General features: G+C 48.9%; 1 protein-coding gene and 1 pseudogene across 12 annotated transcripts in view; both read left to right on the top strand.

Annotated features, from left to right (window-relative positions):
* Positions 1-17,332, top strand: part of LOC138582666 (protocadherin gamma-C3-like) — a 1,158,828-nt gene that overhangs the window by 368,074 nt on the left and 773,422 nt on the right. The window lies entirely within an intron of this gene.
* Positions 2,727-15,612, top strand: LOC138582471 (protocadherin gamma-B7-like; annotated as a pseudogene).

Below are 17,332 nucleotides of genomic sequence, written 5' to 3'. Positions count from 1 at the left end.
AAGCTGAGGGTCCTGGGTGATCCCTGCGCCGACCCGAGGCGTCAAGGCTACCGGCTCCCAAGCCGAGGGGACCAGGGGCCCTACCGGGATGTCTTTGGAGGGGCAATCAAGTTCATCCTCCTTATTGACCAAACAAGTATTTGATCAGGTTCTACCTCCAAAAGTCAGTCCATGGCACGATCCAGCACGGGTGCCTAGAGCGCACAGGCTAGCAGAGCTCCCTCCGAGTTCGTGAGTCAGGGCGATTCGATTGCCGGCCAGCCGAGGGCTCGGCGGCTACCAGAGTGTTCTCTGAGGTTGAAGCTTCTGTTTCGGGTTCAAGGCCCAAAGCGGGTCCTCCCAGGTCTGAACCAGCACGTGGCAGAGGGCTTTCGTGCCTTCCCGCCCAGGGCATGGCCACAAGGCCCCAAGATGGTGTATGAACACGTGGTGGAGCTGGCTAGGGCGTCTATCTTTTATCTGAGTAAGGGCCCTCCCGTGCTCTCGTCCATTGAATGCTCCTTGCCAGAAGGCCCCAGTCCTCTTCCTTCTAGGATCGGCAGGGGAATGTATGGTACAGGCGGATGGTCCCCTCAGGGATACATCTATCCACCGCAGCCTTACAGCTACACGCCTCACGCGCCTTGGAACTTCGATCAAGAGCGTAGACCCATCGCTTCAGAGTGCCGGCCCCCTAGGGACCCGGTGGCTTGCGAGCACCACTTCTTCGAGCACTTCCTGCTCCTCATGCATTGCGCACAGATAACAAGGCTCCTCAAGAACATAGTAAAGGAGGTGATCCCGCAGCTTGTGCCTTCCCGGCCTCCTCCTCTGGGCCCTCTGCCTATTCCTCCAGCTTTGCCTGTGCCAGTGCCTGTCCCCCCCCTGTCCAGGCCTTATCCGTTCTTCATACCACCCCTCCTGTACCACCAACAACTCCACCTCAACAACTGTTGGACCGGTCGTAGGTTCTGGACCTAGGGCAGACCCCTCCGGCACCTGCGTCCTAGGGCCTGTGCTCCCCTCAGTCTGTAAAAATAGGGGGGGTGCGATGTCAGCGATGATGACGATGACCAGGACGATGAAACCTCTGCGCCTGTTAAGGCCTTTCATGACCACCTTCAGGGCCTTGGGGAGTTCTTGGTGGGTCCCCATGCCTTGAGGAGGCTCCCCCAGGAGTCGGGGGTGCTAGCAGAGGTCTTGGGCAAACACACCACGATCCGTTCTGGCATTCCTCTCCAGAAAGATCTCCTGCAGGTGGGGAAACTGGTCTGGGAGAAACCTAGAGCTAACGCCCAGATGAACAAGAAGTTGGATGGCAGGCTCAGTCTGACGGATGGGGAGCCAGTCCTCCTGGCCTCCCATCCTCAGCCACAATTGTCAGTGGTGGCGGCAGCCTCACTCTATTCTAAACCATCGTCTTCATCGTCTTCCTCCTAGGGAGCCTCCTCCAGTAGTCTGTCCAAAGAGGACAAGGTCCTTGAGACTCTGGGCAAGTGGTGCTATGCCATTTCAGGGCTCCATTTGCGGCAGGCCACTGCTGAAGCCTTTTGCCGCGGCTGTGGCGAGAGCTCAGGGAGTATCTGCCAAGCATCCCCCTGGAGAAGCAGGAGCCCTTGGAGGCTAGACTGGCGGATGCCTGGGCAGTTGTGCAGGACCTCATGGAGTCTTCGGTCTCCCACATCTGCGCATCCAGCAGAGGGCTGTGCCTGGTGGTCGAGATGAGAAGGACGGTGTGGATGAATGCGACTAAATTTTCATCTGACGTACAGGAGCGGATCCTAGATCTTCCCTTCAAGGGCATGGACCTCTTTCATTCGCCCACCGATGGCGAGTTAACAAAGAAGAAGGCCTCCACACAAACCGCTAAGTCCTTGGCCACCCTGACTAAGCCAGGTCAGAAAGGTTTTTCCGCACCCCCTCCTCTGCTCCCGACTCAGACACCAAGAAGCAGTGACGTCATGGTCGGGGAACACAGCTCGCCAGTAGGGGGCCGGCTGGCTTTCTACCAGGACAGCTGGAAGCATTATTTCTATAATCTCCACAGGGATCAGTATTCCTCGTCCATTTTCTCTACCATCCTCTCCGCCTCTGCATCAGATAGGGTTCCCTTTATGGGAGATCCTTTCTCTGCTCAGGATGCAGCGTGTGGAACCGGTTCCTCAAGTTAGGCATGTGCTCAGGGTTCTACTCCAGACTTTTTGCAGTACCCAAGAACAACCAGGCTGGCATGAGGGTATTTCTGGACCTGTTATTCCTCTACTTGTCTTTACCGCTCAAACGCTTGAAGATGATTACTCCCATGCACATAGCGGAATCTCTGTGCGCAGGGGACTGAATGTGTTCCCTGGACCTCAAGAATGCGTACCTGCATGTCTCCATTTACCAGCTGCATCAGACTTTTTTAGCCGCAGTCCAGCCCCAGTGGTGTTTACCAAACTGATGAATGCGGTGTCGTGTCTCCTCTACCTGGAGGGCCATCACTTATACCCTTATCTGGACGACTGGCCGTTCAGAGTCCGTTCACCCGAGGGAGCGGCACACTCCTGCCAACGGCTGGTAGACGTTCTTCACCAGCTGGGTTTCTCCCTCAATTGGCGGAAGTCACTGCTGACTCGCCCCCAGGATTTGGTCTTCCTGGGACTGTGCTGGGACACGGCAGCGCAGCAGCTGTTCCCCATGCCCTAGAGGCTCCTTTCCCGCCGCAAAGCGGTAGGGCACTTTCTGGCCAACTCGGCCACCCCAGCATGGTGGTTCCAGCACCTTCTGAGACTGATGCCATCTTGCATGCTCACGGTGCATCATGCTCGCCTCAAGATGAGGTGCCTCCTGCTTCACCTGTCGGCCAATTGGGACCAGGAGATGAGGTCTCAGTCGGACAAGTTCCCATATCTACGCTTCTCCTGCCAGACCTTCGATGGTCGCTGATGGACTGCAATGTGGCAGTGGGAGACCCCTTTTCCCGACCGGAGCCCACTCTTGTGGTGATGGATTCCTCTCTTTTGGGTTCGGTGGCTACTCTAGAGGACTACACCACTCAAGGTGCATGGTCCAGGGCGGAAGCCCTCCTGCATATCAATCTGCTCGAGCTCAGGTCAGTGGGACTGGCTCTCAAAGCCTTTCTGCCCCTCGTCAGGGACACATCGGTTCTGGTCCGCACGGACAACTCCACCGCAATGTTCTACCTGAACAAGCAGGGTGGCACCTGTTCCCCCCTGTGCATTCAATCTGGGAATGGGCCCTGGCAGAGGGGATTTGGATTTTAGAGGTCCACCTCCTGTGGGACTACAGTACAGAACCAGACGACCTGAGCCGCATGGAGTTCAACACCTACGAGTGGGAGTTACACGTCAACTCCTTTTTGCTACTGTTACAGAGCTTGGGGTTTCCCGATATAGGCTTGTTTGCATCTCCTCTTAATTCCAAGTGACCCCGATTTGCTTCATGGATTCGTTGGAGTCCGTGGTCTCTGGGAGATGTCTTCCAGATCTGCAGGCACGGCCAGAGGTGTTACGTGTTCCCTCCTTCCCAATTGCTTCAGTTGACTCACCACAAATTCTGGGTGTTGGTAGGCTGTAGCCTTATCCTGATGGCCCCCCACTGGCCCTCAAGGGCGTGGTTCTTGGATCTGCTGCAGTTGTGCTCCTGGGGCCTCTCCATCTTCCGATCCCCAGCAGGTGCTTCCTGACATAGTAGGGTCGGGACAGTGGAGCATTCAGACCCAGCCAGGCTGGCCAAAGCGGCCTTGTTCCTGACCAGCTTGAGACTGCAGCATGCTCAATTTTTGGATGACAACTGGGACATTGTACAGGAGGCCAGGAGGCTGTCTACTCTATCCCAGTATAAGAGCAAGTGGACTAGGTTTTGCCACTGGGCTCGCGAGAAGGGGCTAGACTCCATCTCCTGCTCCCTGGATGATATGCTAGCGTTCTCTGGATATCTGGCTCATTCTGGCGTTCAGGTGTATACCTGCGCAACCTATTTGGCAGCCATTGGGGCCTAAACAAATTCCCAGACCATGTTTTTTCAGCGGCTAACCCGGTGCTTAATGCCCACCTCAAGGGATTGTCCAGGCTCTGTCCTCCCGTGCATAAGCCGCATCCGGTCTGGTACCTCAATGTGGTTCTGGTGGCCTTGCAGCGCAATCCTTTTGAGCCGATGGCCTCGGTGGACATCCAGCTAGTGACACTAAGACAGTACAATTGGTGGCGCTCACCTCTGCGCGCAGGTCAGCGAGCTGCAGGCATTGTCATCAGGTGAGTCCTTCACCACTCTTCATAACAACACGGTCATCTTGCAAACTCATCCTCATTTTTTTGGGACGTGTCAGGTACACGGCTTGGCTGTGAGTCTGTTTTCTTCCCGAGCAGGTTGTCAGTGCAGAAGTGTTCGTGCAGGAACGGGGTGGTGGGGGTTGAATTTCTAAATATCTCATCGGGTAGAATGGGGTAAAGGTTTTACAGGGAAGAGAGGGATACCGCGTCTCACCATCCGGTGTCCCACTTCCACTCCCCGAGGACCCCTCATCCAGGTGATCCTCCTGCACTGGTCAACCCCCAGGGTCTGGATCCAAAGGCGATGGCTGTGCCCTGGCCACCTGAGAGAGAGATCCACGGGGACTAGCGGTTGAGACACCTGCTGGTTTCTCACAGTACTCTAGTCACTACAGTGAGTAACTTTCATTTCTCCTTTCCCTCTCTTGTGCCCTTCTGAGTGCCAGATCAGATGCTCACCAATGTAAAAAATAAATCAAGTGTAGCCCCTTCCCTTCCACCCGCCCGAAGACATCACCACCCCCTTGACAGAGCCTGTTGATTTTCCAACAATATGAGGAGAGCGGAGCACACGTGGAACAATAAGTGGTCTTTGGGTCTGTTTCACTATTGCCACTTACTTCAATGTGTGTGATCACGGTGTGGCTGATTGTGCACCCAACGTGGGATTTACCTTTTGCTCTTGGAGACAGTGCTCCAATCCTGAGTCTGTCTCCTCCTTCATCCTACTGGGAGGAGTCGGCTGCAGCCTGAGAACGCTGCTTGCATAATGACTTAATTACTACGCGGAGTGCGCGCAGAGCACAAATGGAACTATAAGTGGTCTTGTGGGTGTGTGAGGCGTGCCGACACAACTCTATCGGTGTCCAGTCAACTGGTCGACGACAAACTGGTCGACTGCAATTTGGTCGACACCATTTGGTCGAATGCCAAATGGTCGAATTTTTTTTTTTTATATATATATATATATATGTGTTTTGTGGGTTTTCGTGTGGGGAAAGAAAATAAAAAAGAAAAAAAGGGGGTTGGGGGGGGGGACCCCCCCCAAAAAAACAAAAAATGGGTAAAAAAAAAAAAAAAAAAAATTCGACCATTTGGCATTCAACCAAATGGTGTCGACCAAATTGTCTGTCGACCAAATGTTTTCGACCATTTGACTGGTAACCAACTCTATCATCAGCATTACGGTAAGCACGGTGTTGCGTGACTGTGGTGTGGACTCAGTGCTCTTTTGATTATGCCTATTCCAAAGCTGCAGAATGGGAGACTTCTAATTACTGAGAAGGGTTTGACGGCCCTGAAAGAAAAGGAAAGTGGGGAAGGCACCAGCCGCTCCATAGGGCAGCATTCCGGCCACTGGGGACCAAACCCATTTAGTCCTAGAGGTAATGGGAGAGGATGTTTATTCACTACAAAATGCTACCCCCCTCTGGTGCCCCCCCACTTTTCTCACAAGTAGTGGCTAGACCTGCTTTAAGTACTGGATTCCCCTCTCTGCCTGCTATACAACTCCCCAAGGCGGCAACAAATCCACCCTGTATTAATACTACATCCAATGGGGTAAATCACTGTACTACTTTTACGGTGGAACTGCACTCCCCGACACTTGGATCAAGGTCTACTGTGGAGGGCGGGAGACTTGTGTTTGAATTACCCGTGGCAGGAGAGGCTCCAGAACACCCTGGGCTGCAGGCTGCTCCCCCAATATCCTTAAACCTTTCTATGGTACTGGATGATTCCTTTGAAAGACTGTGAAAATGTAGAAGGGGTAACAAACAGAGGTTACAGGTCCTATTCTTTGGGGTCTGTACGAACTGCCTATTTGAAGGGTCTCCGCCCAAAATGCCCTCACTCAGGAAATCTGGATAATTCCATCCCGAAATCTATCCTTAAACAGGCTTTGAATGGGGACTTCTTTACGCCAAACAACATGGAAACGAGGAGGAACTCTATGGTACTGCCACAGATAGACTTGTTGGTGCCAGCATTGATTTTGGCACTGCACCTGGTAATAGAATCTATGCTCCGGTTGTATGACAACATCAAGGATATTGCCCAGGACAATGCAAGGAAGTTGGGTAAGCTTGAATCTAATATTGCCCCACTATTGGAAGGTTCTAAATTCCCTTATTGTGCTTCCTCTCACCAAAACCCACAAATGGGGTCCCTCATTGCTGAGTGCGTATGCATTGGTGAGGACGTTTGGGAAGTACCAGAACCACTTGTCCCGGCACAACTACCATCCTCTAGCCTGGAACAAAGCGCCACAGGGGATACCCCGACAGTGCTTGTGGTCTTCAAACAACGGGAGAAGGCTCTTTTACAGGCGGTAGCAGACAGTCAAGAGGTGGACATTGAGGCAGAGCAGCAGTTTGCTGCGGACTTGCCACTCCCTAACACCTACGAGGGCCGCCAACCGCAAAAGATAAGGAAACGACCTAAACAAAAGCGCAACAGAGGAAAAAGTCTAAAAACCTTCCGGTCTCTAACCTGAACAAGCAGAAAAAGGTCAAAGAATTCATAAGCACACCCTCAGGAAAGGACACAGTCAAGGACCTGGCACTTGAATCTCCGACAACAATTTCCTCCATGGCTCAGGATTCATCCGAGGACTCTGTTCCCCAACTACCAAGTACCAAGGAGAAGTCAGCAACCAAACAAAGCAAGATGACATTGTTCTTGGGTAACTCTATTCCATCTAATTTAGCCCAAATGCAGATGAGCAACGTGGTTCCAAGGCTTCCACAAACTCTTTGGCTACTCACTAAGATGCATTGGAACCTACTGCGCTGTCACTCCAGGCATTGACTTCTGGTGAGGTGCCTATGTCTCTACCAGCAGAGCCTGCGCTGTCGTCTTCTAAGTGCAATGGCTCATCTGATATAATATGGGCTGATACCTTCCAGGGGACTATCATGGGGTGGGACTTTGTTTCCCAGACTAACGTCCAACAATCTATGAACAGATCACAGATGTTGAGGGGTTTTTAGGATATTCCATCTTTACCTGCATTGAGATCTGATGACATAACGCTAGTGGTTTTCCCCAAATCAGGAACTAACAGATCTGTCTTCCATTTTAAATCGAACCTGATAGCACAAATAGTGTGGAAGGATCGAGAAATATTGAAGGTGGGAGACTATGATCTTTTCAACCTCCATGACCCAACAACACTGGCTGTTTTTCTAACTCCCTAATTGTCGCTGGAAGAAGTGGGACAAATGTTTTTCAAGGTCAGACATCAAAAAATGTGCTCTAGGATGGGGAGTGCAAATTCGTGTCTTGGAACGTTTGTAGATTTGTAGATTTGCTAACCTAACCAGGGGGTTACAATCATGGGTGGGAGAGGCTAATATTCTTTTTCCTCCAAGAGACAATGGATATTAATTATTTTATGCTCCAGGGCTTTCATACGTATTGCAAGATGGCAACTAGGAGCTGTAGAGGCCGCCCTCTTGGGGGTTTGGCCATTGCCATTGATTTGGGGGTGAAGTGTTGCCATTACGAGATAACAACTCCCCTGGAAGGTCTTTGGGAGTGATTGTAACATTCAAGGATAGCCCTGATTACTTTTTACTGGTTAAACGCATATTGGAACTCTGCAAAGTATGCCCTGAAGTCCTTCTTAGAAGGCCCGGATGGGCTGTTGGAGGGATGGCTGGCGAAGGCCAAAAGTTGTATGATTATTCTGGGGGGGATCTTAATGCCCGCTGTGCGGAGGGTCGGCTAGCCAGAATACCAAGACAAGTGGTCATTTAGCCCCCAACTGGTGTTCGCAGACCCTCCCACTATTTGGCTAAACCATCTGTATAACTGGGGTCTGAGTATTTGTCTTCCCTCAGAAAAATCAATGGGATCTTTTTTTACTTGGTCCAGGGGCAAAAACACATGGATTAATCACTTCTTTGTCTCTTCCCGTTTGTTATCTTGTTGTGAACTCCTCACGAGGGTCCTGCCTACAGGCAATGATCACTTGCCCCTTTTTCTCACACTGCAATTGCGTCTGGAGTTTGGCCCGACTGAGTTAGCTACAGCATTTATCTACAGGTGGCCTGTCGGTTAGATGGAATGCATTAAATTGTAGGAAGTTCTTTAACATTCTTAATCACACAATAAAGTCAGGGGGGTGCTTGATGAGCAGTTTTTCAGTGGAATCCTTTAATCTTACTCTGCACACATCTGGCCCGCTTGGCAGCCAAGGGTGAATTCTATTCTGACAAAAGTCATACTCACCGCTTTGACGGTACAATTGCCCAGGCAAAGAATCTTAAAAGGAAGGACCTGAGATCCCTTTGATCAGCCTCCCTCTTGCCATCACAATGTGTGGCCACCAAGAAGAAAATACAAGCACGCTATAATACAACAGTCACCCAATGGAGACGACAAGTTCATATAGCAGCCAATCAGGCGATAGTAAAAACCCTGGCTGGGAACAATCATACACATTTTTGGTCTACGATAAGGCAAACCACAAATGACTTTGTCTCCAAGAAGGGTTGTGATACACCAGGGCACACTTGGTTGGTATACCTGGAGAATAAATGTGCTCGTCCCAGGGATGAGTGTGAGTGCTTGTCCCTTAATAGGGGCCAGAAGGACTGGGAGGCTTGCCCTTGGGATGAGGGGGACGTACGGTGGGCTATAGGAAGGGCAAAGCCGTCTGCGGTGCCGGGCCCCGATGGTATCCCGCCAATGCTCTTTAAACAGGACCGAATTGACTTTGTATATCGGGAAGGTAATATTCCAAACACCTGGAAACCATCCATCATTATAGCTATCTACAAACAGGGCGACATGTCTGAGTCGAAGAACTTCAGACCAATCGCCCTCTTAGACGCCTCCAGCAAAATGTTTGCTTCTCTTTTGCTCAGAGAACTCTCCCAACAGATAATCTCAAACGTCTCTCTAAACACCAGGTAGGGTTTCAATCTGGTATGGGGATCTCCCTTAATGGCACTATAATCTCACACATCTCTGCAGCAGTAAAAACGGGGGTGGTGGGCCCTGTCTACATGTCCTCCACAGACATGTCCAATGCTTTTGATACTGTAAGTCGGGAGACCCTGTGGAGTAAACGCCTACAGTGGAAAGTACCACTTAAAATGGTCCAGATTCTGGCATTGCTGCATAGTGAATCATCTTTAATGGTCAGGCTGACGAGGGATGGGGCTACCTCTGCACCGGTTTGTACGTTTGTGCGGCTTAGGCAGGGCTGTGTGGTTGCTCCCACCCTCTTCAACCTTTATGTTTTAGATATTGCCACCTTGTGGGAGTCGGGAAGTAGGTAAGCGGAAGCCTGCACGAGTGACTGACAAGACCCATCTGTCTTCTGTGATGGCCTGCCACGCCTCCCAATGAGACGCAATGCGTCCTCCCACCGGGGTCTCGCCACGACTCAGTAGAACTGGGTCTACAAACAGCCCCCACAGGAGGGGCTTCGGAGCGCACTCCGGTATCCACAGGCCCCTTACGGAGACCCTCAAGAAAACTCCAGTACAATTATTAGGCCCAAAGGGCACCTCAGGGCGAACCCCGGTGGCAGAGCGATCAACGCCCCTCCCAGCCCGAGAGGAACCCGGAAAGGTATCCCCCGGCCAGGGTGCTCTGAAAAGTAAAGAACTTACCGGGCGTTTCTTCTTCTCATCGATGAACGCCTGAAAATGTGAAGGAGGAATTCGTCAGAACACCTCCTCCCACCGCTCCAACCGAGGTTGAATTGCCCGGACCGAAAGGGAGTCGCAGTAAAAACAGGAGTCCCAACGGTGATCTGAACCCAAGCACTCTAAACAAAGAGGATAGGGATCCGCCCTCGCGAATCGACGGTGACACGATGAACAATCTGGAAAGTCTAGTTTGAACGACATAGAAAGACTAGCACACGATCGCTAGCGAGAGCCAGAGAAGAAAAAAGGGAAGAAAATCTTCCGAGGCTGCAAGTGCATCCAGTCCTGAACAAGCAGAGAAACGAACTGATGGGCGATGCGTGGGGCGGAGCCAAGGTGGGCGGGGTTACGGCCGCGTGCCGGGCCCCGCGCAAGAAAGAGAGGAAGGACACAATTTTGGGAAATATTTTTGGATGCTTTTTACAAATGTGCTCCGGTCCCGTCCCACAGGACGGAAAGATGTCCACAAGTATGGAGGAAGGGGGACTATGGACTAGGAGTAAGGTGGTCACTACGGTGAGTAACCTGGTTATACTCACAACTTTGTCGCTATTGCTTGGTACCCCTGATTAGGTTCTGTCTCCAGAACATTGAACCTGTGGTCCTATATGGTCTAGGTACTGTCCTCTTTGACTTGGGGGCATCGCTTAACACACTCCAGTGGTTGCTTTGGAAGAGAACCTTGGGCTTGAACAATTCTGTGCCCAATGCAGTTGTCAGACACGAGTTGGGACTCACTTTTTTGACAGCCAGAGCCTTATGGAGGAAGTTGGCAGAATACGTCAAAATGTTAAACCTGCCGAATAACTCCCTGTACCAATCCTTGCGTGAGGCATCATCACTCCTATCGGCCTCTACTCTGACTCAATTTAAGACTACCATGTGTGAGATCCTCTGCCAGATCGGGTCCCCCCCAGATAAGCTAAGAGTTGTGTCTGGGGTGGTAAAGCGAAAACTATTCACAGCCGATTGGGCTGAGCAAAGCAAAGTTCAGAAGGTACCGATCTGAGCTCCTGATGTATGTGTCCTTGTTTCCCTGTCCAAAGATTCGGGGCGTATACTTGCACTTTTGTTTGAATCAATTTGCGACTCTGGAAAGGAGGGCAAAGTGGGACACGTCAGTAACCAATACTAATTGTAGGTTTTGTAAGGCTACTGCAGTGGAAACACTTAAACACATTGTCCTGGCTTGTCCTGCCTTTGCGGAACCGAGGCTATGTTACCCTAGGTGCAGTGTTACTGACCGAGATCTGGGTTAGGCTCATGTGGTGCAATGTGGTGAAACTAGTTCTGGTGATGTATGCTTTTTTAATGTGTTTTCTTGGGGCAATTAGCGGAATTCTATTTTCTGTTTTTTTATGGATGAAATCAATTGAACTGATTGTATGCTTTCTTGAAATGTTAACTTTTGCAGCAATATTCTTTTCTTATTTTATTTTAAGATTTGTTGACTTCTTATTCCTTGTTTTTCCTGATTCTGTTGTCTACTTCATTGTTTTGTGAAAACCTTATTTTTGTAGGCTAAACACAATTTTAAAAAAAATAGTGGAAAAAAAGAAAAGAAATAGGGAGAGCTCTCTGGGTATCTGACACTCATGGTGATACTTATAAGAATCTTCCTCCTTTGGGGAAAACGGCATTCAACGACAAAATAGCAGAACGGCACGGCATGGGCACAAGGCTCTTAAGTTTGTCTACCTGGGTATTACCACACATTGCCCCAACTACATGTGTTAAAACCAAATTGTGTGTTAACATTTTGCATGAGGGTGTTTAGAGGGCTTCAATGTCAGCCACATCTAAACGACCCTTGTGCCAAATTGGCATTTGCGCCACTCTGGCCTTGCCGAAAGGGGCTTTGTGGCCAAAGTGGTGTGATAAAATGGCTGGCGCCAAAAGGCTCATGCCAAAACATAGTGTGAAGAGTGTACTTTCCTGCCATGCAGTGCCTTCTGCTGTTAATTAAATGACTTGCTGATCAGTCTTGAACATTTTGTTTGACCTCAAACCCTCCCTATACCTGTTATGTTGTATCGTATATGTTCTGTTACTGGGTTTTGTATTGTGCTCCGCTCCCATGTGCATGGTCTCTTGGCCCTCATGCTTTGTTGCTGGGTGGCGGAGTGCCAATAATGTTCGGAGATGCTCCTGTAACCCCTCTACTGACCCAGAAGATAGACGAAAATATTCTGAATGATCTGTGGGTTTTTTATTTGTCCCAAGAATCAAGTTCCCTCTAGAAACCACACTGAGTTCTTGGAAAATGGGCTAAATCATCCTTGTGACTGAAAACACTTGCGCATCAACAATTTCCAAAACTAGCAGTGCCAGCCGCACTCTGCCTCCACGCGCACTCTCTGGTAGGGTTGTTGTGGCCCACCCTCTCTGGAAGGGATTCCGAACTGAACATTTGTTTCATAAACGGATGTTGCTAAACTGCGGAATGTTGACGAAACAGTCTTTTCTGTGCCTTCCTCTTGCATGTGTCCTCCTGCACTTGCCATGCTTTATAACTGTACTCTAGCGCATGTCGCCAAAGGTATGCACATGCTGTTCCTTGTGCTGCCTCCTGCCGCTGTCGCATTCATAGATTTCTCTCAATAGTTCTGTGTAATATTGCTCACTTTAGGGATTGCTCTGCTAACATGACCTTTCACACATGAATATCGATGGCCACCGTGGTCTCCGCCACTGTCCGCAGGTTGTTTCGTGTGTGTATTGATCACTCACAATCACGTCTCCATTACTGCATCACTGTGTCAAAATGCACACAGCATTTCCTGATCCGCAGATGCTTCTTTGATTAATACAGGAAGCACCGATCATCACAGCAATGCACATGGTTATTTGCATTGCTCCTTTTACTTGGTGGCAATAAGATGGTTTGGGGGATCAGAACACTGTACACGTGCAGGCGCTGCTGTTTTCTCTGAGTGTATTAGGAAGCACACGTTCTGCCTGGCTCTGCATACACTATCGTTTCCATTTATGTGTGTTTCCATGACGTATAAAGAGCGTATGCCCTCTATTTTTAGTTGTTTCCAATAGTTGGGAGTTTTGTTTTCTGAGTTTGAACCACAAGGTGCCGCTGTTGGCCAACATGGAGCTCGAGTCCGAGCTAGCGATCCACTCGAGCTGCCAGTCCCTGCATTCTCAGAGCACAGTCGCAGGAGGAGCAGCAGAGACTAGCGGGTTGTTTTCTCGGAGCTCCGGTTTCAGAATACAACCACCTTCTTTCATTACCGTGATTACCTTTGTTAGTTTGAAAACGAATTAATTTTATGAATGCCTTTGGAATACCTTGCTTTTTGCAGGCAAATGGAGACGCAGGCTGCTCAGTTCGTGGCTGGAGAGGGCTCGCGCACCCGCGGTGCAGGGCAGAGGGCCAGCCGCAAAATACTAGTTTATTTGTTATTGTGCTGGGTCTGTGCTGCTGTGTCTGGCCAGACACAGTATTCAATTCCTGAAGACATGAAGAGAGGGTCCATTGTGGGAAACCTTGCCAAGGATTTGGGGATGCAATCGAGAGATATGTCTGACAGGAAACTGCGTGTTGTTTCTGCCGGAAAGAATCAACACTTTTCAGTAAATGCAGACACCGGGACCTTGGACGTGAGTGACAGAATAGACAGAGAGGGGATGTGTGGGGAGGCCCCCGCTTGTTCTGTTAAGTTCCAGGAGGTCGCGGAGAACCCCCTGAATGTGTTCCACGTGGAAGTCTTTATCCAAGATATAAATGACAACACGCCGAGTTTTTTGAAGAATTCACTTGATATCGAAATTGCAGAGTCCACGCTGCCAGGAGCTCACATTTCTATTGGAAATGCCCGAGATCCAGACATTGGCATTAATTCCCTGCAGAGCTACCAGTTGAGTGATAGCCAGCACTTTTCAATAGGAGGAAGAGAGAGCAGCGATGGCAACAAGTATGCAGAGTTAGTGCTAGAGAAAGCCTTGGACCGCCAAAAACGAAGTCACCATCACTTGGTCCCTCACCACTTCTGATGGGGTAGATGCGGTCAGATCTGGCACCGCGGAATTTAACATTATTGTTCTGGATGCCAATGACCATATTCCAGTATTTAATCAAGTGAGCTATACTGCACGAATCAGTGAAGGTGCAGCAAATAACTGACTGGTGCTGCAGGTGAGAGCCACCGACAGCGACGAAGGCTCCAATGCAAGGATCACCTACTCTTTCAGCAGCATAGCAGAGGAGGCTCTGAACCACTTCACTTTAGATGCAGATAGTGGTGAAGTTAAATTAAGCACCCGCTTGATTATGAGACCACTAATTCATACAAAATGTCAGTGAAGTCTAAAGATGGTGGTTGTCTTGCTGCTCACTCAGATGTGCTTATAGAGGTTTTAGATGAAAATGATAATGCCCCAGAAATAATCCTTACATCGATCACTAGTCAAATTCCTGAGAACTCAGTTCTGGGCACAGTGGTGGCGCTAATTAACACCCATGACCAAGATTCGGGAGATAACGGTGATGTTATGTGCACTATTCAGGAACATGTGCATTTTAAATTATTGTCATCACCTGGAAACTTTTACAAGTTTGTCACTGCCTACGCCCTGGATAGGGAAACTTTCCCTGAGTACAACATCACAGTCACAGTCACTGACAAAGGATCACCTTCTTGCCGAACCATCCCTTTACAGCTTTCAGACATAAACGATAACCCTCCAGTTTTTGACAAAACATTGTACCAGGTCTTCCTCCCAGAAAACAACCCCCCGGAGCGTCCATTTACCAGCTAAAAGCATCCGATTTGGATTTGCATAAAAATTCTCCTCGTGTTACATATTCCCTGAATAACTTAATGGGAGAAGTCTCCCTTTCTTCCTATATCTCCATGAATTCTGAGACGGGTGTCATCTCCGCCCAGCGCTCCTGTGACTATGAACGACTCAAGGAGATTGAGTTCCAGGTGAAGGCTCAGGACTGTGGGTCGCCTCCTCTCAGCAGTAATGTCACTGTGAAGGTATATGTGGTCGATCAGAATGATAACCCTCCAGAAATTCTTTATCCAGCACTTGGACCGGACAGTCTTCAGCCCTTTGAGGTGGTGCCTCCATCCTCTGATCAAGGTTTCCTGATAACGAAGGTTGTGGCTGTGGATGCTGATTCTGGACACAAAGCCTGGCTGTCCCACCACCTACTTCAAGGCCCTGAGCCCCCACTCTTTTATATTGGACTACACTCTGGAGAAATCAGGACATTGAGAATTGTACCAGAAAAAGATCTTGTTACACAAATGGTGGTCATTATTGTGAAGGACAATGGGCAGCCACCTTTGTCAGCCACAGCTACTCTGAAAATGGTGTTTTCCGAAAACATGCAAGAGGCTCTTCCTGAGCTTAGCAACCAGCCTCTAGATTCTGACAATCAGTCGAATTTGGAGGTGTATTTAGTTATTGCCTTGTCTTTCATTTCATTTTTATTCATTTTATCACTGATGCTCGTGGTGAAACCAAATGCAGGCATCCCAGAGGACCCACGGTCTTTGATTCTCTTAGTGCTGCTCTTTACTCCCATAATGTGCCGCAGTTCCCACCCAACTATCAGAGTGCCACTCTGTGCTTGCCCTACTCTTATGAGGTGGCTGTGGCCCTGGATTCTGGGCTTAATGACTTCACTTTTGTCAAACCAACTCAGGAGATATCTACAGACATCCTCTATTTGACTCATGACTCTGGGATTGCAAATGACCCTCTTGCAGAAACGAATGCAAACGAGAGCCTAAAACAGGCGAGGCATAGTTTCAGTGCTGTGGGGAAACTATAGTACTTACTTTGTGTTGCCTTTTTCGTAAGTTGAAGATATATTTTGTTGTTTGTATTTCCTCTATTATTGTAATTGGGCGAACTTTTATGAATGCTTCTTCTTTGAAGTGTGTGGCTTGAATAGGTCTTTAACACATGTTTCTGATTTCTTGATCTGTAAGTGTGTGTTTCAGACATGCTTCAATGCATACATAACAGGACGGATTCACAAAAACTGCAGTAAATAAAAAAGTGCTTAGGATGACCTTTTTGTAGTTGTGGTGGTTGGAGAAATGCGCATGTTATCCTATTCTCAAATGGTTCCTGTGAATTTCAGAGGCGATGGCTAGCAGTGCAAACAATGCACTAGACATACCCTTTGCACACATTAGTGTCCGGAGCATGCTAAAAGGGCAATGCAAAACAATATATTTCTATCCCTGTTTGAATGGTGTAAATGCAACTGGGACAGCAGTGGTTCATACCTCTGCTGTTCCACTTGTGATATGGTGAGTTCTGATGACCCTCTCATGCATTGAACATTCTCCTGTGCCCGTTCCAAGCAGGTGCAGGGAAATAACGTGTTTAATGTATGCGTATTTCAACGCACATCCCATTTCTGAATTGCCTTTATTGGATGATTCTATTCAGACAGTGAGGGTAGACACAGATACAGCCCTGATGATGGATGAATCATCATTGTTATAATGTGTTTATGATATATTGGTTCACACTGCTTATATAAGTTGTTATATAAAGGATTTGATGTATATAATCATTTAAGGGTCATTTGTACCGGTACAGTGAGCACACAGTACCCAGGCTGGTTCTCTGGGTTCTCACATGGCATGTATCCACAGGGTCCTTGGACCGGAACCCTTTCTTTCTCTTCAGTGCTCCGTATAGTTACTCTGCGGATTGTTTCAAATGGTCACATATTGAATCATCTGCACAAGGGTGGTGCCCACCCACCACCCACCACCCTCACAGTCTTGCCAGTTATGTCTTCTGGGTTGCACACACAGGCTAGATGAACAGTGTCCATAAACAGAGATGGCACTGTTCTGTGGCAAGTGTATATTAAATTGGGAGTTGAAAATCTGTTAGTGGCCTAAATACAAACTATATTTGGTCACTGCCAGACAGCACCTCTCACCGTCCTCATTTAGATTCAAACATTATTCTCATATTTCCATGTTTCTCAATGACCTTACTTTGTTTTAAATCAATATACTTTGAAACTATTTTCAAAGAGATCATTTCTACTTTTCAGTGTAACCTTTCCACTATGTTGTAGAAATGTCAACGTTTTCAATGCCTTACCCCAACTTAACATGTCTGGCAAAAGTAACTAAATATACAGAGTAAACACCCCCATCTTTCTCCGAAAACGTATTGAGGTTGGCTTCTTTCGAGTTCGATGTGTTGTGGTCTGTTTGGTGTTGTCCAGCACTGCACTTGTCACGTGTGAGCACTCAGCTAGAAACTGAGGCATAGGCAGTGGTGTTGCTAGGGCAGGGCTGTGCTAATGTCGGGACTGTCGCAACTCGGGGCTAGCTAGCCTTTTGCTTGTAGCCCTAGAGCTTCTATCCTGGGCTACAACCAAATTACCTGGGGCTGTAGCCCCCTCAGCCGCTCCCT

This window comes from Ambystoma mexicanum, chromosome 3q, assembly GCF_040938575.1.
Source record: "Ambystoma mexicanum isolate Mex_15411 chromosome 3q, UKY_AmexF1_1, whole genome shotgun sequence".
Lineage (NCBI taxonomy): Eukaryota > Metazoa > Chordata > Amphibia > Caudata > Ambystomatidae > Ambystoma > Ambystoma mexicanum.
Note: the sequence above shows the minus strand (reverse complement) of the source record. Positions and strands in the feature narration are given on the sequence as shown.